Source organism: Clarias gariepinus, chromosome 5, assembly GCF_024256425.1.
Source record: "Clarias gariepinus isolate MV-2021 ecotype Netherlands chromosome 5, CGAR_prim_01v2, whole genome shotgun sequence".
Taxonomy (NCBI): Eukaryota; Metazoa; Chordata; class Actinopteri; order Siluriformes; family Clariidae; genus Clarias; species Clarias gariepinus.
The window spans coordinates 29326978-29343245 of record NC_071104.1 but is presented as its reverse complement, the minus strand read 5'-3'; positions in this window follow the sequence as shown (position 1 = coordinate 29343245).

Sequence of the window (16268 nt, the reverse complement as noted above, 5' to 3'; positions counted from 1 at the left end):
TGTCACGGAATACTAATGTGGCAAAAAGATTACATGTCTAAAAATGGTGTTTATTGTGTTTTGCTGTCAAACTGTTTTTGTTAGATACATACACTCAAAAAATTTGGGGGGCAAATTCTGCCATTAATTTAAATATGTTTCCCACTTACAAATGATTTCTCTCTGACCTAGCCATTAAAAGTCATGAAGAGAACTCCCTATCCTTATGCCAAAAATATATTTCTCTATATATTAACTGTCAATATATTAAATGATTTAGTGTTCTGATCTACAGGCAAATTGAAAAGATCTTATAATGTTAATATTTCTTGTTGCTACACTAACTGATACTAACTAATAATTAACAGAAAAAAGATTCATATTCAATAATATATTCACAATATACAGAATAATATATTGTATTAATATTAAATTAAATTAAATTTTATTTATATAGGCCTTTTAACAATGGTCATTGTCTCAAAGCAGCTTCACAAAAATGAAAGATTTTTTTAGAAAACAAAATAGTTGGAAGTGTGTATGTGTGAGAAAAATGTGTCTAGATAATAATGAGATGAATGAATAAAATGTCTTTGATGAGCAAGCCAAGGGTGATGACAACAGTGGCAAGGAAAAACTCCCTGAGATGGCAATAGGAAGAAACCTTGAAAGGAACCAGACTTAACAGGGAACCCATCCTCATTTGGGTGATAACAGATAGAAATAACATCATGTGTGTTGTGCAGGTGAAGGTTCAATATAACAGAAGTTATTTTAAATAAACATGAAGTCCAGTTCAGCACAGGGAGTCAGTCGGTGGAGAGGGCAGATGGGGTCTGGGTCACTGGAAGCACGGGAGCAGCATCTGTAGCTCCAACCATCATAAAGCAGAATCCAGCTGGAGCTGGTCCTTCTCTGGATGCTTTAAAAACCTTGCAGGGTTGGCCCTTGTGTACTGAAGCTGGCACAATCTCCCGATGCCTCGGGATGGGTAGAAAAATACAGAACAGATGGAGAGAATTAGCGTAGTTACCATTCAGGATAGGTGTACTGGAGTATGAGGTTATGGGATGAGTTAAATGTATGCCAGATAAAAGAGATGCGTCTTGAGTCTACTTTTGAATTGGGAAACCGTGTCTGCTCCCCGAACAGTGTCTGGAAGGCTATTCCAAAGCTTTGGAGCTAAATATGATAATGCCCTACCCTCTTTTGTAGATTTTAAAATTCTGGGAACTACCAGAAGTCCGGAGTTTTGTGATCTTAAGGAGCGTGGTGGATTGTAGCATATCAGAAGACTGGTTAGGTATGTGGGAGCTAAACCATTTAAGGCCTTGTATGTAAGTAATCTTATTTTGTAATTAATTCTAAACTAAACAGGTAGCTAGTGCAAGGATGATAATATTGGGGTTATATGATCATATTTTCTGGATCTAGTGAGAACCCTGGCGGCTGCATTTTGGACTAACTGAAGCTTGTTTTTTGAGGATGCAGGACAACCACCTAGTAATGCATTACAATAGTCCAGTCTGGAGGTCATGAATGCATGAACTAGCTTTTCTGCATCAGATATGGATAGGATGCTCCTAAGTTTGGCAATATTTCTAAGATGGAAAAAGGCTGTTTTTGTGATATTGGAAATTTTCAAAGGACAAGTTACTGTCTAATATTATGCCCAGGTCTTTTACTGTTGAGCTAGTAGTAACAGTACATCCTTCTAAATGCAGGCTGAATTGTGAAAGCTGTTGTGTGCTGGTTTTTGGGCCGATGAGTAATATCTCTGTCTTATCTGAATTTAGTAAAAGAAAGTTATTTGTCATCCAATCTTTTATGTCCTGGACACACTCAGTTAATCTAGACAACTTGGGTATTTTGTCTGGTTTTGTTGAGATATATAATTGGGTATTATCAGCATAACAATGGAAACTAATCCCATGTCTTCTAATGATGTTACCCAAGGGAAGCATGTATATTGAGAACAGCAGAGGTCCTAAAACTGACCCTTGTGGGACCCCATATTTCACTGGCATTACACCAGACAGTTCTTCATTCAGATCTACAAAATGGTATCGATCAGACAGGTATGATCTAAGCCATTTTAATGCCTGCCCCTGAATACCTGTATGATTTTGTAGGCGATTTATGAGAATATTATGATCTATAGTGTCGAATGCAGCACTAAGATCAAGTAAGACTAGTATTGAAATGCAGCCTTAGTCTGAAGCTAAAAACAAGCCGTTGGCAATCTTAACTAGTGCAGTTTCTGTACTATGATGGGGCCTGAAACCTGACTGAAATTTTTTGAGAATGTTGTTTTCCTGCAAGAATGTGCATATTTGAGCTGATACTACTTTTTCTAATATTTTTTATATGAACGGAAGGTTTGAAATCGGTCTGTAATTTGTTATTTTATTCGCGTCCAAATTAGATTTTTTAAGAAGTGGCTTAATAACTGCCAACTTGAAAGGTTTAGGGACGTGACCTAGAGATAATGAACAATTAATAATGTTAAGAAGTGGCTCTCCAATCGTAAGCATCACTTCTTTTAAAAATCTCGTTGGGATTGGGTCTAACAGGCACGTTGTTGATTTAGCTGAGGTGATAAGTTTATACAGCCCTTCCTGTCCTATACCTTTAAAGCACTGAAAATCTAAATGTGAAGCTATAGGCTGAACTGGATCGTGAGATACTATTAGAGGTTGAACCTCCGTTATTTTTTTCCTGATACTATTGATTTTTTCATTAAGAAGTCCATAAAGGCTTCACTCCTAAACTGTGATGGGATACTCCCTGCGGGCATCTTAGGTGTTGTTAGGCGAGCCACTGTACTAAATAAGAACTTGGGATTGTTTTGGTTTCTTGCTATCAGTTGGCTAAGATGGTCGGTCCTAGTAGTTTTTAGAGCCTGTCTATAGCTACACATACTGTCTTTATACGCAATTCGAAAAACTTCTAATTTAGTTTTTCTCCATTTTTCGCTCAAGGCTCTCTTTAGGGCGCAAGTATGACTGTTGTACCATGGTGCAAGTGTTTTATCTCTGATTTTTTTTAATCTGATGGGAGCAACAGTGTGTAATGTACTGGTAAAAATAGTGCCCATGCTGCTAGTCACTTCTTCTAGATCGTCTGCATTTAGGGGTCTAATAAGAAATTAGGACAGATCTGGCAGAATACTTGAATCTGTCTTTAGTAGTCGGATTCATATTTCTAACAAATTGATAACGTGGGGAGACACAGCTGATCTGTTCTGTGGGTAGAGTATATATCAGGGGGTGATGATCTGTGATATCATCAGTTTGAGGTAAGATCTCTATATTAGAGACATCTATACCATGGCATATAATTAAATCTAGTGTATGATTAAAGCGGTGAGTTGCTCCATTTATATTTTGTTTAACCCCAAAGGAATTTAGTAAATCCATAAATGCGAGTGCTAAAGCGCCGTTAGCATCATCTACATGGATGTTAAAGTCTCCTACTATCAACAGTTTGACAGAGTTAACCAATAGGTCTGGTAGCAGATGTCCAAATTCTTTAAGAAAATCGACATATGGCCCTGGGGGTTTGTACACGGTGGCCAGGGTAAATATAGCGTGGGTTTATTATGTATTTTACTAAGTGCAATTAAGTGTAATATAATATATTACAATATATTTTAAAATACAGTAGGAAATGCTGCTTTTCATACATAGAGATATATGTAATTTTATATTTAACAATATACTTAATATACATAATATATTAAATTTGATTGAATATATCTATTTGTTTATATATTTTTAAATATGCTTATATGTTATTGTAGTTTGAACAAAATGGACTTTATAGGCATTAATCAGAACAAACCATCAAAGTAAAAGTGTCTGTATAATTCTTAAACATAAGAAATGTAAAGTTTTATTAATGTTTCAATGAAACATTTATTAAAGTAAAGTATAGTATAAAGTATAAATATAAAGGTTTTTGTCTTCATTGCAATATATATATGGTCCATTTAAATATTGCAATATATTAATAAATATAAGCTTTAGTTTCCTATATATGGAAATGTATTATTTAATAATAATATAATAATTTTTACAGTAAGGGAGTGTTCATTACTATATGTTAGCTTGCTAATAGCTTTGTCAATGCAGATAAAACAATTTTGCAGTTTTCTTTATTTCTTTAAAATAAGCCTTACTGTACATAACCTGTTGTAATTTCAAACCTTAGCAGGAGTTTAAATGTTTGTTATTTTTTATCATATAACATATAGTAGCTAAATTGCTTGCTAACCGGGCGGTGGTGTAGTGGTTAGCACTGTCGCCTTGCACCTGCAGGGTCCGTGGTCGATTCCCGGCCAGACTCGATTCCCGTCTCTGTGTGCATGGAGTTTGCATGTTCTCCTCATGCTTGGTGAGTTTTCTCTGGGTACTCCGGTTGGACCTACAGTCCAAAAATATGCAGGTTAGGCTACTTGGCGTTCTCAAAATGCCTATAGTGTGTGAGTGTGTGTATGTATGTGTACATGTGTGTGTGTGCCCTGCGATGGACTGGCACCCTGTCTAGGGTGTACCCTAAGCCTCCTGAGATAGGCTCCAGGTCCCCGTGACCCTGAATACAGGGTAAAGCAGTATAGAAGATGAGTGAGTGAGTGCTTGAGTGAGTTAAGTAGAGTAGGACAGAGTATCTCCAAAAAAAAGTTTTTCACAAGCCGTATGAAGGCAGTACTATGGGTTGTAATTTGCCAAAGCTTAATAAAAATGTGCTCAAGTTGTATGTTTTGTGTGCAGGTTGTGTCATAGATATTTTGTCACACCACTAACAACAAAAAAACACCTCCAGCAGAGGTCCCCATTGCCATCAGTAGGGAATTACTGTAATAATTAGAGCCTGATTGTTTTACTGCATATAACCCTGTGTTGCATAAACAAAATTTTTTCAGTGGTGTCCACTCTAAAAACTATGGAGTATTAAATCTCTATTGAATCTATGGAGTGATTTTTGCAATGATTTCAGGTCTATTTTTGAAGGGGTGAACTATTTTTAATCAGCATGGTATACACTTTTGGACTCTTCAAGGTACTCTTCTACGTTTTCTGAGTAGACAAAAAAACAATACCTGACTTATTTGGGGTGCTTGCCAAATTCAGGGGGATATTACACCCCAGTCTCGAATCAGAAAAACATTTGGGGAATTTGGGGAAAACCATTGGTCGGCTCCCTTAGAAAAGCAATAGTATAAAAGCGTCATGGGGGAGGAAGGATCAACCTGCTTTGCACCATAAGTCTTTTCCAAATTTTTTGCACTTTAAAAAATACAATCACTATAGTGGGGCACTTCTACTAATAATATAACTAAATAGTAACACTGACAACTTCAGGAGAGACTGATGAGCTTTAGTATTATTACAAAGTTAATTGAGAAAGCAGTCTAAAGTAACAAACACACTCATGTCTTATGGTAGGAAGTGTAAATAAAGCTTCTGTTTCACTAGAAAAAATATAAAATGGCACCTTAAGGGTGAGTCCTGAGCCAGCTTTTTTACCCCAGGAAAAGTGTGTGGACATCAAAAGATATGTTGAATCTGAGGAATGATACTGGAAAAAAAAAAGACAAAAACAAGAATAAGCAAATAAAAGGAACAACTCAAGGGCATGTGTTCTTGTATTTTCTGCATGTACACAAACAATAAAGACTTATGTTACTGTTCAAAATCATCAAAAGTGAATTTTGCATAATTTGGTCGCCTTTAAACCGAGCCCTATGGTTCTTGCACTTTTGTTCCACCACTCCCTCCAGCACCGGGCAAAGTCCAAAGGTTTTGCCTAAGCTAACCCGGCTCTTTGCAGTAAATTACCTGCCTGTCTTTGTTAGCAGTTGCAGACTTAGACAAAAAAATTTTTGCATAACCAGCAGAGCAAGGGGCACTTTGCAGCAACTCAACGTGCTAATTAGTGACAGACCACAGTCATTGTGCACTGACAGTGTGGCCTACTCACAGGAAATGAGCTGACTATGAAAACGTGTGTGAACACAAATATCTGGGTAGCTTTTCATTACAAGTTTTCCTGTAGCAAACTTTACAATGAGCTGTGCTGTCTATGCTTGGGCTAATTTGCTGCATACACATTTCCCAGGCTTTTTGCATTTGGACAATCTGAGAAGCGTAGGGGTAAAACACAACATCCCTATGTGTGCCTGTTTTTTTATATGTTTAGAGTGCTAACCATTGATATCCACTTTTATCCTCCACTTTTAGTTTGATACTTTTAAACCTGCACATTAATGCAATTATTTAATCACACTATCGTATGACAGCCATTTAATGCATAAAATCATGCAAAAACATGTCAAGACCTTTAAAACATCAAAATAAAGAAAAAATGTTACTTTGTGACATTGTGATTGTGGCATAGACCTTGGTACAAGATGGGCTGATTTGAGTATTTCAGCTGCTGATATCCTGAGATCCTGGACTTTACACAGAACAGTTCAAAAAACACAGGGTGAACAACAGTCTATAGTACATTAGATAAGCAATTTTTACAACTGTGTTCACAGAAAAGCTAATCTAAATGCACAACACATGAGACAGTAAGGTGGATGGGGTACAACAACAGAATACAACATCAGCTTCCACTCTTGTCAGCCAAGAACCTGAGCCTGTCATGGGCTTACACAATCTGGACAGAAGACTCTCAATTTTCAATGTCTGATTATCCTTGGATATTTCTTATCAAAGATGTTTCAGACTGCAGACTCTTGTGTGAATTTCCGGGGTCAAAAGCTTTAAAAGTTTTATTTTAATGTTACAAGATCAACATAATATTTAAATTTAGAATTTAATTTAAAAGGTTGACGAACTAAAATAAAATACATTTATATAGATATTTATCTATATAAATCTACATATATATATATATATATATATATATATATATATTTTTTTTTTTTTTTTTTTTTTTTTTTTTTTCCAAAGCAATAGAGAGCTGCAGTAGTGAGATGAAAGAGCCGCAGGTTGGCGACCCCTGACCAGGGGGATTAGGAATTTCTGAAATACTCAAACCAGCCCATCTGATACCAACAATTATGTTAGTCACAGAAATCACATTTTCTTTCCATTTTGATGTTTGATGTAAATGTTAAAGCTCTTGACCTTTCTCTGTATGATTTTGTGCATGGGCTGTTGCCACATGATTGACTGAGTAGATAACAGCATGAATGTGCAGGTGTATAATATGTGTGATGTTCCTAATAAAGTGGAAGGTGGGTGTATCTATATTCAGACTAATATAAAATCGGCATGTGTTAAATAAAAGTTTTTTTGCCATAATTAAACATGAAACTATGGAAATCGAAAATGCCAGCTCTGTCAGTTTGGATTGTAAAGTGCGAATTCACTGCCTTCTTCTGAAAAGCTAGTGAAAAAGACACAAGTTTATAGTTGGTCTCAACTAGAGTTGTTTAAAAGCTTTTCTTTTATTTATTGTTTTAAAACGAATTTGTCATATTTGCCTGTAGATGCTCACAATATTTTTCTAATTGATTTTTATTGGTTCAATTTCCCCAAAATATAAACAAACAACCAGTATGTTCCTGGAACGGTGGTTACTAAGAACGCATGAATAAATACAGCATAATCATATGCAGGAGCTCACATTGATATAGTAGTAGTAATAGTTTAAAACATAATTTGTTTAAATAATATATTCAGTTACACCAATAAAAAAAAGATTAATTCCAGACAGGATACCTACTGGTGCTAGGCTTTAAGACACTACTTTAAACTGTTTTTTTTTTTTTTTTTTATCTTCCTTATGTTGCTGCAAGGTAAAATTCCCTTTCGTCTCAGTAGCTGTACTGTGCATGGAGTGATTTTCCCTCCCACTAATTGAATTGATCCAATTAAACCTTCCTGATAGGACTTTATCTCCTGGGCAGTAACATGAACACAAGACATATAGAGTATGAAACAGAATAGAAGAAAGAACCTGATTTCTTACACTCAACCACATACCTGCACTCAAAAAAATGAATATGGCTACCTGTTACATGTACTAAAATGTAATATGTGTTTTGTACAAAATAATTTCATGTTTACAAGATGAACATGAATAAATTATGTTGTATTTACATGAAATTCAACAACTTAACATTTATTAGATTTAATCATGTTGAGATAAACCAAAGAGATCTTGTCACTATGAAAACCGGAAATAGCAAAACCGGAAATCGCGAGAAGACATCGCGAGAAGAGAACACAGCGTGTTGAGAAGACAAACGTTTGGCGGGCGTGTGGAAAAGGTAAGCAGGAATTAATTCCCATCTTTCTAAATAGAAACGAAATACTGAACATAAATGTCACCTGCTGTTTAGCGATGTTTAGTCACGTTATTTTGGTTTAAGCTATTTCTTGTATTTTTAATCACACTTAAAATACCGACGGTTATATGCACGTGATTAATCTGCGGTTCGGTTCTGGTTTCGGTCTGTTCTCATAAGTTGTGAAGCGAGAGGAAGTAAATATAAATATTGTTCATTTGATAAATTAAGTATCATGAATTTTAATTGAATCTATCTCTGTATTTTTCCACAGGAGTTTGTGAGTGAAAGTGTCCTGTCTGCATCTGACTTCAGGAGTTTCCTGACCAACCGTCTCTAACGGTCATATTTAAAAGTCATAACGGGCAGTTATAAAGTACAAAACTTTCTGTTGGTGTTTAAATGTTTTTCTATGATTAATACTTATTTGTGGTGTTTTATGTTTTGTACATCTTTTCAAATTGAGACCTCATTTGTAAGTTGCTGCTGGTGTAAAATAAAAATCTCCGTTTTATCCCGTTTGTCTTATGCTTCCTTCCTTCACAGAATTCTGTTGACCAGGGCTTGAAATTTAAATTTACTTGAGTTGGATCAACTTAATTTACAACTGAAAAATGTGTTGTACCAACGCTATTCATTTATGTTAACAGTATTAAATTATGTTGGACGCAGCTGTAGTAAATAAGTTAAATGAACCTAATAAAATTAATTTGACTGAACCTAAGAACATTAAGTTGGGCCAACAAAATTGCTTAATGTTGAAAGAAAGCCATTAAATCAGGTGGAAATTCTTTCCATAATTTAATTACGTTCATTCAACAAGTTATTTTTTTGAGTGTGAGATACAAATTTTAGATTTAAACTTTCCTCTGAAAAGAGAGGGCCATTGTTCTAAACTGTCTGTCTGTCTGCCCTAAGGTATGAGCAGATCCTAGAGGAATGCAAAATGTTTCCAGCATCTCTTCTGCCCAGTTTCTCATGTCAATATGACTAAAAGTCAAGCCTTGCTGACCCAGTTTAGCTGCTCAGTCAGAGGAGCTTATCCATGATAGTGTGTATCAAGCCCTTCAAATGCCCCCATCCTGGTTTTCATTTCTGTATTAGATTGCTTCGACAGTTTCTTGCAGCAGGTGAAAGCAATAAGCTGATGCTCAATATCTCTCTGTACATCCTGGCCTAGTCACCCCTCTCATCCTCGCCAACCTGCCATCCCGTCTCGATCTCTCTACCACTCTCTACCACCCATATGTCTACCAGGTATAAAACATGCTGCTTTCCTTAAACAAATCAGCACATGTTGCACCTACTTAGGTGTTAATACCATGATTAGATTGTTTAGGACTTTTTGATGTTTCTCAACAAATACACATTTTTCAGTGCAAGAATCTGTTCAGAATGTGACTGTAGGATATTAAAAGATGTATTATTTGCAGTATGGAAACAATTCTAGACAGTCACCCCAACAATATATACAACCTGTGTCTAAATAAAACATAACAAATCCCAAGTGAGACATGATTTGACATAAACCACCCTTGTGCTATTTAAATAGGTAACCGGCATGTTATTAAAAACTAAAAATATATATTTTTTATTTCCACATATGGACAAGGCTGCACAGGGGCTTAGTGGTTAGCACTGTCAACTGGCACCTTCAGGTTCCAGGTTCGATTCCCACCTTGAGGTCTGTTTACATGTTCTACCATTGCTTAAGTGGTTTCCTCTGGGTGCTTTGGTTTCCTCCCACAGTGAAATTATAGATTTAAATTTGGGCAATGAGCTTTTAGGTTAAGCATAAGTGCTCTGTGACTGCATATAAACGTTGCTGCATCACAGCTCCCGAGATCACACCTGAGCCTGGGTATTACCTGCCAATGTTTGCAATTTATTTTCTCTCTCTCTCTCTCTCTCTCTCTCTCTCTCTCTTTCCTTTTGGTTAATTATTTGTCTGCTCCTATGTCTGTGGCTATCCCGCTACAGGTGAATTCGAATGTCAATCTTCATCAATTAGGTTACCGGATTTAACCGGTGGGATGGCCAGGACTTGACCAAAGAGGTAAAGAGTTATATTGCAAACACTATCAGTTTTAAAGTCCTTAATTGAGAAAGGTCCATTGAAAGCCTCTGGAAGCCTTGTTTGGTGCTTCTTTCCACTCATGTAATAGTGCCATTAGTTTGTTGACCTACATTACATCATGTAGTTTTTCTGTCTAAACCTACCTGGATATAGAGCAAGTCCAATCCCTAAAATTTTTGGCTAGCCTAGCACAGTGTAGTTAGGTAGCTTTTGTTTAATTAGTAGTAAAGTTACAGTAGCTACTAGCAATACAATCCCTGTGTCTTGATTTTGATGTCCACCCTGATTATATGGTCGCCACATGTTAATTTCTGTAAATAAACACTAACCTACACCAACATAACATACAGTTACTCTGACATCTTAAATTGTCATTGATCCTGCACTACCCTAGGCCCTAACTTTGTGGAAGTGTAACAAGTTGGGGCTCGTCCGGGATTTTCCTGAACTGGACAGGAAAGGATAGGATGGGTTATTGTTGTGTATACTATGTGGACTGGAGGATGTGGAAGCCTACACGAAGCCTACTGACAAAGGTTTAGAAATCTTAAGAAAGCCTCTTCACAGACAATTGTAGAGTTTGCAAGGCAGAAAGAGACCCTGTTGGATACATTTACATTTACATACATACATGGATACATTGTGTTTGGCAAGCAATACAGATTTCGACTCTTTAGGGGAGATGTTCTTGCTTGAGGATTTAAAGAAATGTTTACCTGATCAGGTAGTGGTATACCTTATTGAAAGGAAAGTTTAATTCATTTCAGAAGTGCTGTGCTAGCTACAGTAATGAGTTTGTGCTGATACACAAGAATTTACAAACAGACCAAGGTAGAAAATAGTTTACCAACTGATCGACCAAGGCCAAGACCAATTCAGGTCGGACAATTCAGCTTAAGCTACAAGGCTTTGCAGTATGTTTCCTTGCGCACCAGTCTTGAAGTTGTGGAGAGTCCTGCTGACTGTTCCATACCAGATGAACTGCCTCGTTAGCACCCCACAGTTTTTCATGCATGTGTTGTGACACATGCTAAAGCTTGTCTCTTGGAAGACATAGCTCACCTATTTGACTCATCTCTTGCTGAGACTGTTGTAGTAAATCCATATGTTTTTACTTTTACTCCTGCTTGTTCTGTGGAGCTATTGCCTAGTAGGCAAGATAAATAAATCGATGGATGTTAAGTTAAGCAAGTTTTGCAGTTCATTGAAGCTCAGAAGCCTGACTCTAGTCTGGAAAATGTTTTTCACTTGGGCATCACAAAAACTTATTTGTGCATTCTTAAGCATTTCTTTTGGCCTACTCTCAAGAGGGATGTGGTGAAATTGTCAGTCTTGCCATGTTTGTCAGTGTATTGGGAAGCCAAATCAAGTAATTCCTCCAGCTCCCCTTTGCCCTATTCTTGGGCTTGGGGAGTTGTTTGATCATGTCCTTGTGGATTGTGTTGGCCCTCTGCCTTGTAACAAGTCTGGGAATTAATACTTGCTTACAATAATGGCTGCTGCTACGTGTTTTTTCCCTACGCAGAATCACCACTCCTGTTGTGGTTAAAGCACTTATAAAATTCTTCACCACTTTTGGTTTGCCTTAGGTTTTTCGGACAGATAGATTTTTTTATATCTAAACTGTTTTATAGGTCATGAAAACGCTGAACATGGCTCACAAGGTGTCTAGTCCATATCACCTTAAGTCTCAAGGGAGATTGCATCAGTCTTTGATGTCTATGCTCCGGAAGTATTGCCTATGATGCCACACAAACTTTAAACTTTTAAATTCTGAAATATTGTCAAATTTGCCTTCACTTCTAGGTGTTTTGCTGGGAGACTAGAAGGCAGACAAATTAGTTTGAAGCATGTCATAAAAGTTACCACAAGTACACATATAGTATTAAACAGCGTGCCTACTGTGTCAGTAACTAAAAGAGTGATCGTAAAGGAAGTCAAATATCTACTGGAGCATGGGTTAGCCAAGCCAAGTTGTAGCTCACAGAGGTCACCTTGTTTACTTGTGCTACTTGTGAAGTCTGATCATTCACATCGGCTGTGTACAGATGAATGTTACTGTATTTACTCTACCCTGAAGCCTGTATAGATAATGTTGCTTCAGCCCATTTTGTTTCAAAGTTAGACATGCTTAATGGAATATTGGGAGGTTCCATCTCAGACATCTGAGATTTCTGCTTACCCCTGACAGTTTCCTGCAATACAAGGTTATGCCCTTTGGACTTCAAAATACTCCTGCAATATTCCAGTGAATTATTGACATTCTCCTGGCAGAGATTCCAAACTGCTCAGCTTGTTTAGATGAACTTGGTGTTTACACTAATGAGTGGCCCACTCATTTAGCTGTACTGCAGATGATTTTAGAACACTAGAACAAGCCTCTCTGTCACTAAACTTACATCATTTTGCCCTGGCAACTGTTATCTATCTTGGACAGTAATGTCCAGTGGATGCCAAGGTTTTTAATCTTTTCTTTACCCTTCACTCCATGTGAGCTACGTGCATTTCTTGGAATCGCAGGTTTCTACTGTAGTTTCTCTTACATATTTACAGAGCCGATCCAAACCCATTGTCTGGATCCCAGATCATCAACATGCTTTTGACAGTGTGAAGGCTATGTTATGTAATGCCCCAATATTTGCAGCCCTAGATTTTTTTTATTTTTCATCCTTTTATACTAAAGGTTGATGCAAGTGCTGAAGCTTGAGAAGCTGGAACTTTATTGCAGGAAGATGCACGTGAAATTGACTGTCCAGTCAGAGTTATTTTTTACTTAAGCATAACAAACATCAGCTAAAATATTAAGTATTTTAGCATTGTTAGCATTGCTATTGGCTTTACAGGTTTTTGAAGTCTGTGTTGGGTCCATGGTGCTACTTGTCATTGGGTATACTGACCATAAACCACAGGTGTTCTTGTCCTGTATGTACAATTGTAATCAAAGACTTATGAGACTAAAACTCTTATAAACCTACACCATATAGCATCTACCCTTCTCGTTCAGTCACCCCAGCATTTTAAATTGTTATTGCTCCTGCACTACCCTAGGCCCTAACTTTATGAAAGCATGACAATGGGTTACTGTGTATGTTGGGATTCTATGAATGTCTGAGTTTAGGGTAATTCAGGTTCCTTGCCCCTCAATAACAGCCCTGTATATCTAGGTCCATGTCCTGGACCAAGACAAGAGGTTACTGAAAATAAATGGATGGATGAATGACCACCTCCTCCATTGTCCATACTGAGATAAAGAGTGCAGGATATCATGCCGGAAGGAAACATTATAGAACCTGCTAGCAGTAAGCAAAATAATTTCCTCAAGCTGCTTGGTGTAATAATCCTGCTGCAAAAAGTAGTCTTGGATATCAGCCCATGAAGCAGATGGATATAATGTTCTGAATGTTCTCCAGACTCTTCTGATGGCGTCAGAAGTCTTGTGGTGGTGATGGTCTTCCTGACGTGACATGACTATGGGATTCTTTCCTAAATTTTCACAAAAATACACCGTACATGTACACACACTTCTTTATATATCTCATACACACAAACACAGATGTACACACACACGTGTGCGTGCGCGCACACACAAATAATAGAAATATTGCTCTAAATAGATAGTCATCAGTTAAAAAAATTAAAAGGTTAATACTACTTCTCCAAAAAGCAAATCTAACACAGAGTGTGGCAGAAGGTTGTGTTTGTTCCTAGTTAGCTGTCTAAAATGTAGTATGAAGTGTGAACAAACTGGGATGATTACATAAAGAAAGAAAGATAGTAAAACAGTCAGCAAAGAAAACAAAGTAATAAGTCTTAAAAATATAAATCAAATGGAAAAACAGGCAGAAACAGATCTTAATGGTGGTGACCGAACTGTACCATTTTAGCTGAATGAATTTCTTTCTATGCATATACCATTTCAGCTAAATGAAATGGTATATGCATAAAAAAGACTAATAGAAACCAACACTACGGCCTAAACAGAAGAAAATGATATTACAATATTAAAGTGGGACAACGAGGAGCAAAAGTAGAGTGTGGGATATTAGGTGAATGTGATATCCAGAGAGAAAAGAAATTGTGATTTCGCATTGGCCAACTTTTTTTTGCTAGAACTTTGGACCATTGCTATTCTAATAAAATATTTAAAGATCTAATCTTTACATTTCGTAAAGATAATTTTTCTTTTATAACCTGATTTCCTCTCATTTATGTCAGGTTTTCTTTTCTAAGAAATTTTGGAAAACATTCTCATTCCAATGACAAAAAATAGGTTTGGTGGTGCTGAGGTCATTTCAAATCAGAAGCAGAGACAGTCCTTTGAAAAGCTTAATACTGAATTGATGTTGTCTTAGTTTTCACCCAACCAAATTTTGTAGATGAACAAAGTGTGCTTGAGAAAAAGGTCTTAATAGAGTGAAGGAGTGCAGTTAGTCAGGTCAAATGCAAGCAGACTTTCACACAGAAGTTTCACATTACACTTTTTTGTGACAAACTGAAAGTCACTTGGTCGGCAATTGAGCATATACAAATAAAAAAAACTTTTTTACAGTAGATGGCATTTTATTTATTATTACTCTCAGATTATAAACAGTGGAAAATGTACTGTACTTACAGTACACTTATCCATGACCTAATTATTAAGGTATAACATCAGAATGCAAATCAAAGTTTCAACCAGCATATAAACATACTTCTTTGAGTATAAATCATCTTTATACTAATGCTAAATTTGTCATTAAGAAAATCTACATTGTAATATGTACTTAATAAAACATTTTTTGATACGTTTCTTAAAGCATAAGTGAAAAAAGAAAACAAAGCAAAGGGTTTCATTTTGCCCTAATCTGCACCAATACATCCATGCAGTCGCTTCTGCTCTGATACTGTTGCTCTAACTATATGCAAAATCCTTTTCCAAGGTAAAGTTTGGCACAGTCCATTAATAAAATGGAAAAAACAGTCACAAAATGGTCAGTTATTAGGTGTAGATCATTTATTGCACACTATGGAGCAAAAAACTAAAAGAAGCTTCATTCCTCCCATCTGAGGTAAGACAATTCCAGGAAAGAGTACAATGTGGACATGACTGAACTGTGAGCTACTGACTACCATGATTGAAATAGACAGTCTTTCATGCCCAAAAAAGGGTATAAATCCAAAAGTTGAATGGCTTAGATGACAACATGAATTATTAGTTTAAAAGGGCAATAAAGTACAACAGCAGTCAATAAACAATTATATTACAGTGGTCTAGTAAGTGCCAAGACTCTTCGTCACATGAAAGACTGTTCTTTATGGATCTTAGAAAAATCTGCAAAAACGTTATTTATTTTTCTGCTCTGGGATTTACATTTAAGCCTAGTCCAAAATAATCAGGTGAAATTTTTTTCAAAACATAAAGTCAAGTTCCTAAAGTTTAAACATGTTTAAAGATTAAACATGGATTTAGGATTTAGGAGTTCTTGTTCTGATCTATTTAATAAACTGTTTTGCTGCTTAATCAGGTAACTTTCTGCAATGTCTGCTTATGTTTAGCCGCTATATTAGCATCTAGCATTCATTCTGCTATCTGCAAAGATACCCTGCAGCTGTACTTGTGTTGGTCTATTGTGTATATTTGAAAACAAGAAAAATAGGCAATGCATTGCTGCCATCAGTCACGTCAATTTAATTACGCTAATGTTGCATGCAGCACTAATTGGTTGACTTCCTTATAATCAATGTATAATTAGTGTTATGATCAGGATGCTTTCGATCTGGATAAACAGGCAATATTTGAAGTAGATCATTGCCCCCCTGTCATCAAATTAACAAATTTCCCACTTTTGGGACTAATAAAGGTTTATCTTATCTTATCTCTTATCTTATCATATGACATCTTGGCTGCACCTCTGGGCAATCTGCAGC